Raw genomic sequence first — 18,844 nt, 5'->3', positions numbered from 1 at the left:
TCTGTTCCCCCTCCCTGAGTCATAAAAAGCCAAAAAGCAGAAGTTTACTCTAGCTGAAGTTTTAGTGTGGCAACACTGTTGCTCTAAAGGATTACTCAACCTAGAAAACTGAGGATTGGAGGAAATGGTGGCAGGACATGAGCATGTATGTGGATCTACCAACCCTGAAGCAAAGAGGACTGGCATCTAGCTGGTGACAGGTATGTTTATCCACAAGTTATTTGTGATAGAGACCAAAGTTGAATGTGACTTCCAGATTATTTAAATTATTAATTAATTTATTATTTAATTAAATCTATTTAATCTACACATCTATGAATAAATTATTGCAGGACATAGAATATAAGCTTCCTGGGGATGGGGCTGTCTTGTTTGCTTGGGGTTTTATCTTAATAACTTAGAACAAAGTTTGGCATCTAGTAATTGTTTTATAAATGTTCTAATTGTCTATCTATCTATCCATATAATTATAATGGAACTAACCTCTGAAATGAATTGTAGACACTATTATGATACACAGAAGAAGGAACAAGTGTTTATCAAGTATCTTTTATGTCCCAGACTCCAGAGCTCAGTGCTTTATAATTATTTCATTTGTTTCTCAAAACAACCTTGTGAAGTGCCTTGTGAAGTGATATTCTTTCCCCCATTTTACAATTGAGGAAATTGAGACAGATAGAGGTTAAGTGCCCACAATTACACAGCTGATACATGTTGAAGCAGAAGTGAACTTAGGCCTTCCAGATTCCAAGACAATCACCTAACTACCCTGAGGTGATTACTGGGCTAATAACAACCTGTTATTGAGTTACTGAGCTCAATAACTTATATACAAGTATACATTAAATACCTGAAATCTCAATTATTCTACAAGGATCTAGGTACTTGGACTAAGAAGATAAAATTTAAATAGTCCCTGCCCTAAAGAAATTTACATTCTGTGAGAGGAACCAACATGTGCAACTCTAAGGAGACAAAACAAATACAATATATAAATTTGAAACTTAGGTACTTAAAACTTCATTTTTGAATATTTATGTCAGTAAATGAGAAAAAGGAAAGACATAATGTCAGTTTAGATCACAATTTTAAATTACACTGGTAATAACAAGTGACATTAATATCATGCTTTAAGGTTTGTGAAGCATTTTACAAATATTATCTCATTTGCTCTTAACACTAACCCCAGGCAGTAGGTACCATTATTATTCCCATTTTACAGATGAAGCAGACAGAGCTTAAATGACTTGTCCAGGACCACACAGCTAGTTAATATCTGATGCTGAAGTAGAACTTAAGTTTTATAAAGAGGAGAATATTCTCTTAAGTGTTCTACTTCCATGAAGTTCATGAACTCCAAAATTCCTTTATCAGATCATAATATTTTATCAGTCCATCCATTATAATCCATCACCATCATCTTCACAATGACCTTCAATCCTGCTGTTCTTTCGCAGGTCATCACCATTACGCTTACTATGTCCTTACCTTGACCCCTGGAAAAATAAATCAACTCGACACTATCTTCTTTTTTAAAGTAATTAATTACTTTTTCCAATTATATGTAAAGATAGTTATCAAAATTCATTATTGAAAAGTTTTTTCTCCTCTCCCCAAGACAGCAAGTAATCTGATATAGATATATTAATCATATTTCCATATTAGTCATACTGCAAAAAAACAATCAGAACAAAGGGGGAAAAGCCACAAGGAAGAAAACAGAACAAATTTTAAAAAGTGAAAAAAAGAATGCTTTGATCTGCATTCAGATTCCAAAGTTCTTTCTCTGGATGTGGATGGCATTTACCATCCCAAGTCTTTTGGAATTGTCTTTAATCATTGTATCTCTGAGAAGAGTTAAGTCTATCATACAATGTTGTATCATACAATACATGGTTATCTTACATAAGTATATCATACAATACAAAGAATTAAGCCATCACACAATGTTATAATGTTCTTCACTCAGCATCACCTCAAGAAAGTGTTCCCAAGTTTCTCTGAAATTCACCTGATCATTATTACTTATGGAACAATGGTATTCCATCACATTCAAATGCCACAACTTTTTTAATCAATCCCCATTTGATGGGCATCCCCTCAATTTCCAGTTCTTTGCTATACATATTTTTCATTTATGTGAACTTTTCCTCCTTTTTATGATCTCTTCAGAAAACAAATCTAGTAATGGTATTACTGGATCAAAGGACATGCCCAGTTTTATAGCCCTTTGGGCATTATTCCAAATTGCTCTTCAGAATGGTTGGATCGGTTCACAACTCCATCAACAATCTGCACTATCTTCTAATCATGTATCCATTGCTCTTTTCCCTACTGTCAAACTTTGTATTACTCTAATCATTTGCCTCCCATTCATGTGCTACTAAACAGAACAGCATGACACAATATCATATGACTGAGCCCCCTACAAAGTTATCTAATATGAACTGGGATCTCACTTAAGTAAAAAAAAAAAATTCTTATTATTATTTCACTTTCTCACAGTAGTTGCTCTAAATCTCATCTGTATGTAAGCTTCCCATGGCAGCCTCTGCTCCTACCTTCTCTACTGAGGACTTCACCATCCTGTCATTGAAAAATTGAGGCTATTTCTCACCTCATACTTAGCTCAAATTATGCAGACACTTTTCCTTGTCTTTCTTCCTTCTTGCCTCATTGCATGAATATAAATCCTCTCCCACATTCCCTATCATATTGTCCCCATTATCATCCCACCTTCTAATATTCAATCTCTCCCTGTACACTAGACCTTTTCCTATTGTCTACAAACACACCTATGTCTCTTTAGCTTTTACAAAAACCTTACTTGGGAGTTGTGAGGTGGTAAGTTTTCTCACATAGATCACAGGGGAGCGGGGCATCATGTTGACCCCAGCCAGGAAGAGGCTCATTGCAAGAAGACCTACAGCACACCATCTGAAAATAACATCATGCAGTGGAATGTAGTTATATTTGGGTCAGAAGGCACACCCTTTGAGAATGGAACCTTTAAACTAGTAATAGAATTATCAGAAGAGTATCCAAATAAACTTCCCATTGTTAGGTTCTTATCAAATATATTTCATCCAAATGTTTATACTGATAGCAGCATATGTTTAGTTATCCTCCAGAATCATTGTAATCCAATATATGATGTGTCCTCTATTTTAACATCAATTCAGTCTCTGCTGGATGAACCTAATCCCAACAGTCCTGCCAATAGCCAGGCAGTGCAGCTTTATCAGGAAAACAAACAAGAATATGAGTAAAGAGTTTCAGCTATTGTTGAACAAAGGTGGAATGACTCATAATAGACAACTGCTCTGTTCATACTCCTCATCATTGTTGTATATAATTTACCTCTCAGTAGAAAGGCTACCAGAAATTTTAAGTGCCACAGGTTTTAAGGATTTGCATACCTAATGTGTCTGCAAAAAAAAAAAAGCTCTTCAATTTAGAATCTTTAAAAGCTTGTATATCTTGATTAATGTATTTTTATTGCATAGTATGAACCAAGTTATTGCTACATAATTTTGTAATATATCCTGTTTGTATTTTTTCCAAGTAAAAAAAAACCTTACTTGATTTGACCATTTTCCCTAAATATCATATCTATATCTGTTCCCCTTCTTAGCTAAACTCCTTGAGAAAAATTATCTACATGAAGTGACTCCACTTCCCCTATCTCAATATCTTTTATATCCTCTGCAGTCTGACTTCTAACCTCATTCAACAGATTTACAATGAGCTGTTACTTGCCAAATATAAAAGTGTTTTTCTCAACATGCGGTATCTTTGCTTTCAGCACTATTTGACAGTATTATCTTCCCTTCATAGATATTATCTCCTCTTAGACGTTTGGTAATGCTATTATTTACAGGTTCTCCTACTTTTATGACCACTCCTCCATCTTTTTACTGAATCTTCATCCATATAATACCTGCTAACTCTGGTGTCCCCCAAGCTCTGTTCTTGGTCCTCTTCTCATCTCCCACTATACTATCAAACTTGGTGACCTCAACAGCTCAGTTGGGTTCAATTATCATCTCTTTGCAGATAGATCTCAGAGCTTTATATTCCATCCTCTCTCCAGAACTCTCTAATACTCAACTGCTTTTTGGACATCTTCAAGTGGATGTCACAAAGGTATCATAGTTTAAACATATTCAGAATAGAGCTTTGTTTGAAGATCTCTTTCAAATTTAACATGAAAACAATAGCTAGACTCTGAATCAGCAATTCAATCAATACTGAACCCATCTAACTGTACCATCATCTCCACCTAACTACACACATCTCTCCATTTCTACAAGAACAGTATGAGCTACTTTATTAAAATCTTTCCTAAAGTCTATAGAGACTATACCTACAATGTACTCTGATGGGCCAGTTTAGGAACCTGACAAATAAGGAATTGAGGTTAGTTTGGCATGACCTGCTCTTTACCAAACCATGCTGGCTGACTATGACCATCACTTCCTTTTATTGATGTTTGCTAATCATCTCTTTAATAAAAGGTACCAATGACTAACACATAACACACTAACCATGTAGAGAGATAGACCTGAGACCTGATTTCTTCTAATGATGATACATGTATTCTGATAACAGTATTTTCTTCTATTTTTTCATCTTTTTGGTTTTGTTTGATGGAACCTTGTTGTCTTAGACAGTCATTAGTTTTCTTTTGTCCAATTCTAATTTTTAGGGTTTTATTTTCTTTATTTAGCTTTCGTGTTTCCTTTTCCAACTGGTTAATTCTACTTTTTAATGAGGTCATTCCTTTCCTAATTGATCAATTTTAGTTTTTAATGAGTCACATTCCTTTCCCTGTTGGCCATTTTTACTTTTTTTTTTGCAAGCCAGTGGGGTTAAGTGGCTTGCCTAAGGCCACACAGCTAGGTAATTATTAAGTGTCTGAGGCCGAATTTGAACTCAGGGACTCCTGACTCCAGGACCGGTGCTCTAATCTACTGCATCATCTAGCCACCCTGCCATTTTTACTTTTAAAGGAGTTGATTTCTTTTTCTATTTGGCCAGTTTTACTTAGAAAGGTATTGTTTTCTTTAGTCAATCTTTTATAATTCTCCTCCATGACTCTCATTGCTTGCCTCAATTTTTCTTCTTCCTCCTCTTCTTTAGTTTTGAAAATTCTTTTGGGGCTTATTCAAGATGTATTTTTGGATTTGAGACAAATTTATAAACTCCTTTGAGGCTTCACACATAGGCTTTTGTCATTGTTTTCCTCCTCTGAGATGACGCTTTTACCATCCCTATCAAATTGGAAGCTTTTTATGGTTAGTGTTTTTTGATTTTGTTTTCTTTTGTTCAGTTTGATAGTTGAGCAGGTCTGCTGCTGGGGTACAAGGGTTATAGTCCTAAACTTTTTGTCCTGAGTGCAGAGGTCTGGTCCCTGGCTCTCCACTTGCTTGGGTGTTGACTGTGTTTCAATTGCTAGTAGCTTGTTTCTAACCCAGTCCTGCCTGTTGCACAAGTGTTCTGGGGGATCAAACTTTATCTTCCAAGTTGGGATTGGGACCCTCATTGCTGGTCTACACCATTGGCATGTACCAGGTCTGGGCTCCTGAGCTACACTGCAACTTAGAGCCTCCTGCTGGCTTTCCAGTTCTCCCATATATGCTAGGTTATATTACCCCTCTACCCTCATGAGACAAACCTTTACTGAAATTCCTGCACAATATCTTGAGTTGTCAATTAGTTTCACTCTTGTTTTTGTAGGTTCTTTAACTTTAGGGTTTATTTAGAGGCTTCATTTAACATCGGGTAGGCAAAAGTTCTGGGAGCTTCCTAGCTCTGAGCTGCCATCTTACTGTTCTTTATTCTTGAAGAAGACCACGACAACAAGGACAAAATGCCATGATGGGCAAATGAATTGGATTTATGTGAGAGAGGGTTTGCAAAGTCACCTGCCTCACTTTCTTCTCTGGAAAGATCTGGATCCAGTAGCTAAATATGGATCAAGACAACTGGAGATGGCCTTCTTGATAAAAAGGCTATGAAACCAAAGATTTCTAATTAGTTCCCATATTATACAAGGATCCTCACAAATGAGAAAGGAGGGCCATTCAAAGAAATCTGGCCACATAAAAAGAAGGAAAACTGCCCACTAAGGAGTCTTATATTTTCCCCCTAGGAGACTTTAAAAAGAGTGATTCCACCAGTTTCTACTCTGTCACATTTTCGGTTTGACTTTTCTTACAAGTTCTTTTTTTCAAAATCAAAATGCTAGGCCTTCTGGATATTATGATCTCAGATAAAGTCTGAAACAATATAAAAACTTCTAGAACACTAGAAAGGAGACTGACTGCCAGAAAGCCACCACAATTCTATCTCCCCTTGCCCTGCATTCAAGCTTCAAAAGGTGGGCAACAAAAACATTCTAGAATGTCACTGAGTTCCAGTGTTACAAAGTGAATAGAGAGTCAGTCTTAAGAAAGAAGACCTGAATTCATGAGCTGCCTCCAACATATATCTGTTCAGCTCTGGAAAACTCTCATTCACACAAGTCATTTTGCAGAATGGTTAATATTATGCATTGATAGAGGGTATTTCTTCACCAGGAGTTCCCAACACTAAGGATGTCGCAGAGCTAAGAAAAAAAACCACATTTTTTTTGCTGGGTATCAAAATTAAACTTCTTGGGTCTCAAAATGACAAACTATAGTCTTTTTTTCAATATAGGGACATTTGTCCTCCAGTTCTATAGCACTACTCCCATTCTCCAACATCTTTAAGTTATCCCTAGTGGTGGTTTCAGCAATCACAGTCATCATTTCCTGAGGATATTATTTATCTGAGCCAAGTGACCTGGATTCTCTGTCACTCTCTACTTATTTATATTAGGTATCAACTTTCCATTAATTATTTTTATGATATAGAGCTGGGAGAAAGTGAACTATATCTGTGTGACTAAACCCTTGAGATTAGAAGAAAACAGCAAATGAGTTTACCTAGTTGGAACAAAGTATGAATATAGGTGTAACAGAAAATGAGGGCAGTTGAGTGAAGGAAAAAAATCAATATTGGAGGATCTTATACTTTTTAAAAAATTTTAATTTTAATGATAACAGTAATAAAAAAATTTAAAATATGCTACTAAATACATCTCAATGTTGTTGACTAAATGAAGATTCAATGCCAAACCCCAAGAAGACAGAAGGAACATATTTCAATCATTCATCACATTTTCACCAAGAATGATACAAAAAAAGTAAGAAGATAAAATGAACTACAAGACATAGCTTTTTAAAATTTTTTATTTAAAGCAATGGAGTTAAGTAACTTGCCCAAGGTCACACAGCTAGACAATTAAATGTCTGAGGCCAAATTTGAATTCAGGTCCTCCTGACCCCAGGATCAGTGCTCTATCCACTGCGCCACCAAGTCACCATAAGAACATATAGCTTTAATAATAATAATAATAATAATAATAATAATAATAATTATAATAGACTAAAGAAAGATTACAAAAAAATAACAATTGTGACATCTAAATAAAAATACAAAAATAAGTCAAGAAAGAAATATACAAAAATTGGTGCAATGATCACACCATAAAATTTCAATCTGCAGTTTACTTAGCTGGAAAAGTGTCATCAAGAAAGACCATGATTACCTCATAATTACAGAGAAGTATTCTGCCTCCTAGTACCAAAGGCAATCTAGAAAATTTCAGTAAGCCATCCCTGAGATTTGGAATATGATTGTTTATGATTAGTACATAATTAGAGAGAAGTATTCTGACTCCAAGTTCCAAAAAGCAATCTAGAAAATTTCAGTATGCCATCCCTGAGATTTGGAATATGATCATTTTTAAAATTAGTAACAGTAAAAAATACAAACCTAGAAAATTAGCAAAGAAACTTTTCTTATTAAACAGCAAAAAAGCTGAAAACAAATAACACTATATATTATTAAAATTAAGGCCTTGGGGCAGCTAGGTGGCACAGTAGATAGAGCATTGGCCCTAGAGTCTAGAGAGCCTGAGTTCAAATCCTACCTCAGACACTTAATAATTGCCTAGCTGTGTGACCTTGGGCAAGTCATTTAACCCCATTGCCTTGCCAAAAAAAAGTCTTAAAAATCAATCATTTCTCAATGGAATTTAGAGATGGTTCCTGAAGAAAACTGACTAGTATCAAGCTCCCAAAGTTTGGTCTTCCAATTAAAGATATAACAGAACCTGTTTATTTTGAAAGGACATATTGCCAAAACTTATAGTCAGAGAAGAGGTTAAATTTTTAATAGGGAAAGAGATCAAATCCTGCTGTGCTGTTTCCTTTCTCATCTGCATCTGTGGTGCTGGAAGAATTCCAAACACATCTAAATTCAAGGTTCTCACTTCCTTATGCTACTGATGCCTAGAAATGGAAAAATTCAATTTCTCTTATTATAATGAACAATCCCACCATTTTATAAAAAAAAAAATCAAAACAGAGAAAATATTCTATTCTATTCTCAAATAGAAGTCTCTCTGATGAATGGGGAAAGCATCTCCTCTATCTCAGTGGCAGCTTTTCTGAACTACAATATCTGAGAAGGAATTCCTTGGAGCTTCAAAAGGTATGTAGAACATGATTCTTCAACCACTGGTTTCCCTTTCCTCTTCTCCATCATAGACACCTGAATAATGAGCTTAAAATTCTACATGAGATGTCTTCAACACCTTGAAAAATATAACTGAACTGAGAATTGTGATCACATATTTAGGGTCACAACATAATTTTTAATGAATTGTTTTATATAAGTATCATTCCTAAGGTTCCTATCAGTTCTAACATTACGTAATAATATGATTTTGAACCTTAATTCATATCTAAAGAATTTGGAATAAAATGTGTTCAGAGAAATGTTTACTCAGTTCACTTGAACCTTCTTGTTCCTTATAAATTTTACTATTTTTCCCTTTTAGAACTTTCCATTAATCAACATTCCCTAGAGGAAGGTATGTCCTGTTAGGATTTCATATTTTCAAAATCTTAAGGGGCAAGAAACTGTAAGAGTTGAGTCTCTTTCTGACAAGTGGATCATTTTGCACCTTGTTGGCAGAGTGGAGAGAGGGAGTGTTGGGCCTGGAGTCAGGAAGATTCATCTTCCTGAGTTCAAATCAGGCCTCAGAAAACTTAATAGCCATGTGACCCTTGGCAAGTTATTTAAACCTGTTTACCTCAGTTTCTTAATCTGAAAAAATGGGCTGGAGAAGGAAATAGCAAACCACTCTAATGTTTTAGCCAAGAAAACCTTCAATGGAATCAAGACAGGTCAGATAGACTTGAAAGATTACTAAAACATAGGATATAAAATTTTGAACAGGTTCCTTTATATCTAGTTTAAGATATGAAACTTAAAGTAATTCATCTATATATGAAAAGGCCAGGAAAGCAGCTGAACTTTTATAGTAAAGGCCAGAAACTTGCCTGCATAGTATGGCTTACTTCTTTATATTTTTCAGTCACTAATTTGTGTAATAAAACAAGAGAACCTTAGGGATTTTTTGTTTTGTTTTATTTTGTTTATTTTGTTTTAAATAAGATACTCTGAACCCTAGAGATATCTGGTAATTATTGGACAAATGGCTAGGCCATAACGACAAATATTTTGGAAATGAACCAAATGGTCCATCCTAAAATAGGTCCATTCAGAAACAGTCATTTAAACATAAACTTCTGCTCTCTCACATCCTGCCTGGGAATCGACAAGTCTCAGCACCTCTGCTCTAAGGGAGCACCGATTTTAAAGGAGAAATGATTTGTAACTACTGGTCTTTGTTATTCCATTTGAGTAAAATGCCTTTGCTAAGGATTCATTAAGTCTGATAGCTAATATTAATTGATGCAAACCAGGGAGCACTCAAGAACTACAGTGGTAGAAATTGCTACTCATGAAATTAACCTTAGAACTTAAATCTCCTAGACCCTGGACACCCACCCTGCAAAACACCTAGTCTAGAGAGAAATTACTCCAGCGACATCAGATTCATTCTATTTATTTATCTTCTTCTCTTTAAGAATCTTAGCCTATTCCTATCTTAAGGAGTAAAAAAAAACAAATTCAGAGTAACCAAAAGGATAAGCAGATGATAAGAATTGAAAGATCAATTTGCCCCTTTATTCTGTGTTATCACCCATTTCACTACCACAGAGACTAAAGATATTCTGTTACTATACCTTTAAGGACCAAATAGAATGTTCAAGAAAAGGGAGTTAGGACTGGAAGTTTGGAGTTATTGTTCCAACTGTCATTCTCTCCTGTGTGTCTCCCTAAGGAGATATGGGTTAACTTTGATCTATGTGGAATAAGTGATGAAGGTTGTGAAAAAAGTTGAGGAGACAACTTTCAGAGACATGTATGTACATGGGGGGAACATACAGTCCTTCTATAGCTGATTCTGGTCTGTGTGGCACGTGATGAATTTTGATTGTGTAGATAGAGAGATGTGTTCAAAGGCACTAAATCTTTTTTTCTTTTTATTTTTTTGTCCTTCTCTCTCTCTTTTTCAGTCTGACACATTCCTGCCTTTCTAGTGAAAGAAGAGAAGCAGTGATACAAAGAGTCTTTCCCTTTAGAGTCTCATTGGTGGCCCAGATATAGACAGAAGCCTGTGTGGGTTTATTTTTTCAGTTTCTAGATAAAGGACTGTGGAACTTTGAAATTGGTTATGACTTTGTGAGCTCTGAAAGGTCAAGAGAGTGGACAACCAGAAGATCCAAGAGCAAAGTCCAGGCTGGGTTTTGCAGCTAACTATCTGGCATCAAAGGCTGAGGAAGGACTTTCAACACCCAGCCCAAAGATGGCTGAAATATGGATTGTAAAGCAGTTAGATGCATTTGGACTTGCAATGCTCTGTGAAAACGGAGTTAAAACTGAACCCATTCTACTCAGGGGTCAAGGTGGTGAAAGGGAAATTTCCCCTTCCCTCCCTGCCCCCACAAGGTGCTGAATAGGGTTGGGGAATGTTTGTACTTCTTATTCCTGCTATGGCATCAAAGTGAATATCCCTTTGTAAAAGCTAATTGATGTTAACTGGCTATGTGGAACTGGGTGTTAATTCCTGGCAGTTAACAATGGGGGAGGTGCCACACTGTAGTGATTGGGGTGGGGGCAGGGGTAGCAGAGATGTAGCCAGTGTCACCCTGGATACCAGTCTCCAATGGGAGTGGAAACTGAGATAAGGATGCCTCGGCGCTGACATTATGCTCCATTTTTCAGAATGATCTTAACAGTTATTTTATGAAGAAACATTACAAAGAGAATGAAGAGCCTTTGTGTGGAATATGCAGCTTTCAATGCATTTCTGAAGAGACTGTACCTATGATGGCTTGAAAGAGGAGAAAGAAAAAAAGATTAAAATAACATTTTCTGGAAGACTGAATTTAACTCTTAAGGAGAAATAAAAAAAACATGTCTAAAGAGACTTGGTATCTTGAATAAACTGTATAGTGGAACTATGTTTCTACAAGTGAACAAAACTTACTTACCATAATAGGGAAGGTTTGAGGTAGCTCAATAACTATTAAGTGCCTCCTATGAGTTGGGTACTGTATTCAGCACTACGCATACAAAAAGAGGCAAAAGAGTTTCAAAAGGTTTACAATTTTAACAACATGTAAACACACAATATATAATAAATAGGAAATAATTAACAGGGAAGGTCATAGAATTAAGAGGTATTGGAAAAGACTTCCTGTAAAAGATGCAATTGTTACTTGGGACTCAAGGTCAGGAGTCTAGAGATGAGGGCCATCTATCTTATCTGGATCCAAAATACTGAGAATAATTATAAATTGTACTTTTTTTTACTGATTTCTTAATACATTATTCAGTTTCATAAATATTTGATTATAAGAGATTAAGGAATTTAATAAAGATATATGCAGCTACTATTGGAGAAAAATATATTAAATAGAAAAAAATTAGCATTTAATGAAGTCTGATAGGGACTCAAGAAAACTAATTAATGGAATATAAGGCTGTAATTTTAATATGAAAATATCCAACTATTCTCTTTGGTTTCTCAAGTTTGGGTTGATACTAAATATGGGAATGATTAAAGCAGTAGGCTAAGGTGTGACCTACACATTAATGTAGATGACCTTAGAATTCTCATTCCATATGTAATAAGCAAGTATTAGGCATATATACTATGTTTCCAATTCTATTCCGGGATCTGGTGATATAATACCATAAATAAAATGAAAACAATCTGTCCTTTCAATAAGTTTACATTCTCTCAGAGGAGACAAGTATGTATATAATGTACATATATAAACAATAGATCTATGGATACATAGAGACATCTATAAAGATAAAAATGTCTATGTGTGTATATAAATGTGTTCATATTTGAATAGATGTAAGTATGTATAGTAAGTATATATTATCTATTACCTACAAAGCAATGAACTAGTAATGGGATACTAAAAATGAAAATCAATACAATACCTAGCCTCAGGGCACAGTCTACTGGGAAAAATATAAATGTTATAAATAATAGAAGGTATAATGTGATAAAAGCAAAGTAGAGATACAAAGTGGCCCAAAGTAGCACAAGGCCCTCTTAGTCCTAGAACTATCTTGTTGCTTCACACACACACACACACACACACACACACACACACACATAAAACACACGCGCGCGCGCGCTGGGCTGGAGCCTGGGGCCAGGAAGGAGAGATGAGGGGTAAGGTTCAAGTAGCCTAATGGCGCTGACCATAAAAGGCATAGGAGCAAAGAAACTCCAGAATAACTTGGTGAAGATGTAAGCATTTGAGATCAAGTGAGAGAATAGGTGATATAGACTTGGCCAGGGGATCATCTTCAAAAGCTAAAAGCTTGGCCAAGTCTGTATCACCTGTTCTCTCTCTTGATCCCAAATGCTTACATCTTCATCACTGAGAGGGTAAAGCACCTAATTATATACTACTCCTTCACCTGCTACATTCTTTTAATGCAAGGTCTACCTGCCTGAAATAATTTAGATGCTGTGAACCCTCATGACATTCAAAACTGGTATTTTCTTTGGTTCTATGATTGATTGTAAAACTGAATATCATCTCTCCTTTTTTGGTTGAAAAATAAATTAGCATGTGATGTAACACCTGAGGTGGTGTTCCAGCCTAAAGCAAGTATCTTTTCTGACTCAAGTTCCAAGAGTTCTAAACATCATTGAATCAAGAGATCATTCTCATCATAGAATAATTTTAAAGACAAAAACACCTTTCATTTAATCCTCTTTTTAAAAAATGCTTAACTTTTCCCCTCATCTAGTGAAAAGGAAGAAAAACATAAGTTAAAGGACAAGAAAAAAATTGTAAATGGCAGTTAAGAAATTTGAGTTTTTTAGATGTACAAGAGAATCATAATTTAGTTTTCAAAAGTAAGCTTTTCAATTTATTAGAAAATACCAGAATCCAAAATCAGTCCTATGGAGTCTGATGAATGAAATGCAACAAGATCTTTTTTTTTGAAGTTAGAACCTTATAATCAAATGGCTCAAGAAAAAGCTAGTAAAATTTAGAGTGATTGTCAGAGGTTATTAGCAAGAAGACAAAGCAAAAACAATATGAATGTTACATAAAATAATTAAAATTTTTGTTGCTCATCTTATTTTTAAAAAATTTTACTTTGAATTTTACAATTTTACCCCCAATCTTGCTTCCCTCTTCCCACCCCCACACAGAAGGCAGTCTGTTAAGTCTTTACATTGTTTCCATGGTATACATTGATCTAAGTTGAATGTGATGAGAAAGAAATCATATCCTTAAGAAATGTATGAGATATTGCTCAATTCTAAATGACCCCATTCACAGTTTTATTGGCAAAGATATCAGAGTGGTTTGACATTTCCTTCCAGCTTATTTTACAGTTGAGGAACTTAGGCGAATATGGTTAAATGACTTGCCCTGGGTCACACAGCATCTAAGGCTGGATTTGAACTCTGATCTCATTGACTCCAGGTCCTGTGCTCTATCCACTGTGCCAATCTGCTGCCCTATCAACTAATTAAATTCCTACTATTTTTGAGGCAACATGCCTGTCCTTGGGATTCAAAGAATGATAGGAGCTCAGCTCTAACGTAGGAGATAAATACATATCTTTAGCATTAATATCAGGTGAATAGCTACAAATGAGTAACAAAGCAGTTAAATAGTATGGACAGTACCTGGGCAGGACATTAGCATTTTGAGAACAGCAAAAACTTCATATGTAAGATGAAGCTCAAGTTGCATCTTAAAGAAAAGGATCCTGGGGGTGGCTAAGGTGGCACAGTGGATAGAGCACCAGCCTGGAGTCAGGAGAACCTGAATTCAAAACCGATCTCAGACACTTAATTACCTGGCTGTATGGCCTTGAGCAAGTCACTTAATGCCATTTGCCTTGCAAAAACCTTAAAAAAAGGATCCTGACAGAAGGAAGGGGGGGGATGTATTCTAGACTCATAGAATGCCTATATGTGGAAAGAAACAGAAATGGACATCAGAGTATTATAGGAGTGAGGAATAGAAGGCCAATTTAGCTGGAGTCCAGGATACAAGAGGGAGATTAATGTCCATGAGACTGGAAAGAAAGCTTGGGGGTGGGGGTGGGATGAAGCAAGTGTGTCTTTTCCATCCATTAATTAATCTGATCCTGACAATAAGCCTTTGCAACCAACAATCAACAAGTAGACACTGTCAATCATGTCATAAGCACTACATAAAAATTAATCCTTGTTCACAATTCTTATAATGAGAAAGACACTACTTAAAAATAAACTATTCACACACACGGGTATGCACACACTCCTACAAGTGTGTGTGTGTGTGTGTGTGTGTGTGTGTGTGTGTGTGTACTCCCAGTAAATACAAGATACTTTGGCAGGAAATGCACTACTACAGAATAAGAAATACCATGCACAAGATGCTTTGGCTAAGTTTTAAAAGAAGAGGGGGGACTTGGTGAGACTGAGATAAGTAGAGAGTGCCTTGTAGGTAAAGGAGATTGCCAGCACAGATTCAGAAATGGTAGATGGAGTATCTTAAGAAGAGAACAAAGAGCTGTTTGGCTGGACTGCTGAGTATGGAACAGGGACTCATGACTGATAAAGCTAGAAAAATAGAAGGAAGTCTGAACAAAAAGGGCTTTAAAAGTTAAAGGAGTTTATATTTTATTCTAGAGGCTAAAAGGAAGTTGGTTATGTAGGGGAGTCAGATCTGTGTTTAGGGAAAATTACTTTGGCAAGAATGTAACAGTTATATTGAAATGATGAAAGACTTAAAGCCAATCGGGAGATAACTTAGTACAGTCCCAAGTGAGAGGCAGTGAGGCCTGAATCTGTGTTATGACTCTCTAAGTGCAGAAAAGGGAAAGTATATAAGATATAGTACAAAGGTAGAGATAAAACCCAGCAATTAACTGGCCATGTGGAGTGAATAAAGATAGGAAGTCAAGAGAGATATCAAGGTTGGGTTTCCAGAAATAGGAGAATGGTAGTGTGTCCGTACAGTAATGGAGAAGTTTGGGGGGGGGGAGGTTTGGAGAAAGCTAATGAGGTCTCTTTGGGGCATGTTACATTTGAAACACCTACAAGACATTCAGTTCAAACTGTCCAAGAAGTCACCATCCAGCTTCTGAAATCACAGGAGGGAAAATCAGGAAAGAAAAAAATTGTGAATGGTTAACATAGCCATCATCCTGCTCCTTTACGAAAATTATCTTATGCTATAAATGTTAGAACATTTGGCAGTTACATTGTGCTGGCCCCCTTCCAAGTTGCTTGAAGTTTTATCAGAGAGGACTCTGATATCTTGACAGTGAACAAGTTCCTGCTGGGATATTCTGGGAATCCTTGTCCACCTTCTTTGACAAATGTGTTCTACCTTGTGTCCCATTAAGGTGGTAGAGTCCTTGATTTCTCCTGGAGGAAAGGTTTTCTGCATAAAGTTCCATTTGTTCTTATCACTCCCCTCAAAACTAACAGAAAACAAGCAATACATAAATCAGTGTCTCAATTTATGAGTGATGTTACTTATTAGTCTGCATTCTCCAGTAGAATATGCGCACGCGCGCGCACACACACACACACACACACACACACACACACACACACACACACAGAGCTCCCTAAATTAAAGAATCATGGTAGAACTATAGGTAGGTAGCTCAGTGGATAAGAGTGCCAAGCCAAAGTAAGGATTTCAAACCCAAATGAAATTATTTTTACTAGCTATATGACCCTGGACAAGGCACTTAACTATGCCTGTCTCAGTTTCTTCATCTGTAAAACAGAGAAGAAAATGGCAAACCACTCAGATTGTCACCACCCCCAAAAAAAAACCCAAATAGGATCACGGTCAGGAACAGCTGAAACAATCAAACACAAATGTGCCATTCACTGTAGTGTTATCATTGAAGATACAAAGAAAGCTGCCTTTGCTCTCAAGGAGCTCAGCCTAGCAAGGAATGCAACATGTAACCTATGGACAAGCAAACTTCATACAGGATAAAGTGGAGAAAACAAAGAGTGAGACAGTCAAGGGAAATTAGGAAAGGCTTCCTGTAAGAAGGTGAGATTTTAGCTGAGAGTTGGCAGAAGTCAGGGAATCTAGAAGTCAGAGATGAGAAGGGAAATCATTCTACACATTGGGTACAGTCAGTAAAAATTCTGAGGTTAGAAAATTCAGTGTCCTGCTAGAGAAACAGCAAAAAGACAAGAGTCTCTGGATCACACTGTCATGTGGTAGGTGAAGAGTAAAAGGGGTAAGAATAGAAATGGCCAAGATTCAGAGATGTGGTCTCCTGGTTATGAAGTCAGGATTTTACATTTGATCCTGAAGATGACCGAGAGTCACTGGGGTTCACTAGATAAGGGGTTGAGGGCAGCTAGATGGCACAGTGGATAGAGCACTGGCCTTGGAGTCAGGAGTACCTGAGTTTAAATCCAGCATCAGACACTTAATAATTACCTAGCCGTGTGGCCTTGGGCAAGCCACTTAACCCCACTGTCTTGCAAAAAAAAAAAACTTAAAAAAAAACTTAGATAAGGGGTTGAGTGAGATTGTAACACTATCAGACCTTCACTTTAGGAAAAGCATTTGAATAGCAAAGGACAGGATGGAAAGAAGACCCTGGAGGCAGGGGGGGTCCCCCCACAGGCTATGACAGCAGTCAAGCATGAATTGATGAGGCTGTACCAGGATGAGGGCCCTGCAGACACACAAGAGATATCATGAAGACAAAAATGAAAATATTAGATCATGGAGGGAAGGAGTGAAAGAGAGTAGAAGATGATACCTGTATTTGAACATGGTTGACTAGGTGGATGATAGTACTTTCCCACAATAACAATGAAGTTAGAATAAGGAGAGTGTTGGGGGGGCGGGGGAGAATGGTTTCAGCATGAGTGATAGAATAACATGGGTGACAAGAAGATTCATGGTTTTACTGATAAAGGGAGTTTGGGAATAAAAGCTTTTTTGGTTTGGTTGGTGAAAAAGTTGGTTTAGGTCAATGAAGCATTAGGTAACAGCAAAGTAAGCAACTAAAAAAGGTTGGCAATAGGAGATATGACATTGGAAAACTGGTGAGGGAATAGAACTAGAGATTCAAATCTAATTTAAATTTAGCATTTTTAAGGGCTTTATTGAAGAAATTTCTACTAGTTATAAAATAAAAAATAATCCTTAAAAGCATATGCTGATTAAGCACAATTTAGGCATACAAATATATTGCAAGTTTTTGAGATTCAAGACATTTTCATTTATGATTTCAAAAGATATTATCTCAAGCTATTTAATTATTTCAACAACTTTGGATAAAATCCCTATCACAAAATCATTCAATTTATATCCAGAAAAGTTTTTAATGTCTGTTGAAATACTCCGCCTTCTCCTGCTGCATAGAAATGCATATTCAACCATTCCCACTGAAAGAGTAGGTTGTTTCCTATAATTTCACATGAAAAAAATTATAAAAAACCTAAATTTTTTTAGAAAAATGGAATTTAAGAGAAATACTTCACAGATTAAACCAAAACAAAACTATTCCTATTAAAACTGAAGCAAAACTATTTCCTAAGGACATTTAAAATTAATTAGCATTTTTAATTTTTCAGACATGCTTACTAAGAGTTGGAAGATTGAGTCATCCAAAATTCTAATACAATAAAGCAAAATTTCACTGTTTCAACAAAGCCATTAAAAATAAGTTTAATTTTTAAAGAGAATGCTAGTTCTTTTCCTACTAATCTATATCCACAAATACTTGTTTGGCAAGATCAAAAATATTAAGGCAATGTCCTTCCTTGATTCTCTTTATGTAAGAAGTAATTGCTTTGATTTTGCCATCAAATTTTTCTTTTTCTTTTTTTCCTATTTAATAATATAATATAGTATAATAAAATATAATATATAATATACATATACATATACTATAATGTAATACAACTCTTTTTTACCTGCAAATACTTACAAGGCAAGTGGTATTTACAAAAATCCTAATGTGGGCAATATGCTAACATAAATTTTTCCTCAAATCTTAGAATATAGATTAAGATGCTTGGTTCTGCTTATATAGTATATATGTATATATATGCATATATATATATATATATATATATATATATATATTCTATTAGGCACTTCATCAATATAGTTTGATGATGAAAGCAGTTAAAGATGTCATAAGCCTGCTGTAGGATGATCAGCTGTGAATGACTTAATTTTTCTCAACAATGTTGTGACCCAAGAGAACTCCGAAGGATTTATGGAAAAGAATACTATGCATTCCAAAGACAGGGCTAATGATAACTGAGTACAAATCGAAGCAGACTTTTGTTAACTTTATT

The 18,844-nt window shown here is 35.8% G+C and overlaps 1 protein-coding gene and 1 pseudogene across 5 annotated transcripts in view; one reads left to right on the top strand and one right to left on the bottom strand.

Moving 5' to 3' along the window:
- The window catches only part of DOCK3 (dedicator of cytokinesis 3), a 496,213-nt gene that overhangs the window by 405,681 nt on the left and 71,688 nt on the right, over positions 1 to 18,844 (bottom strand). The window lies entirely within an intron of this gene.
- LOC141496036 (ubiquitin-conjugating enzyme E2 B pseudogene) lies at positions 2,952 to 3,288 on the top strand (annotated as a pseudogene).

This window comes from Macrotis lagotis, chromosome 8 (genome assembly GCF_037893015.1).
Source record: "Macrotis lagotis isolate mMagLag1 chromosome 8, bilby.v1.9.chrom.fasta, whole genome shotgun sequence".
Lineage (NCBI taxonomy): Eukaryota > Metazoa > Chordata > Mammalia > Peramelemorphia > Peramelidae > Macrotis > Macrotis lagotis.
Note: the sequence above shows the minus strand (reverse complement) of the source record. Positions and strands in the feature narration are given on the sequence as shown.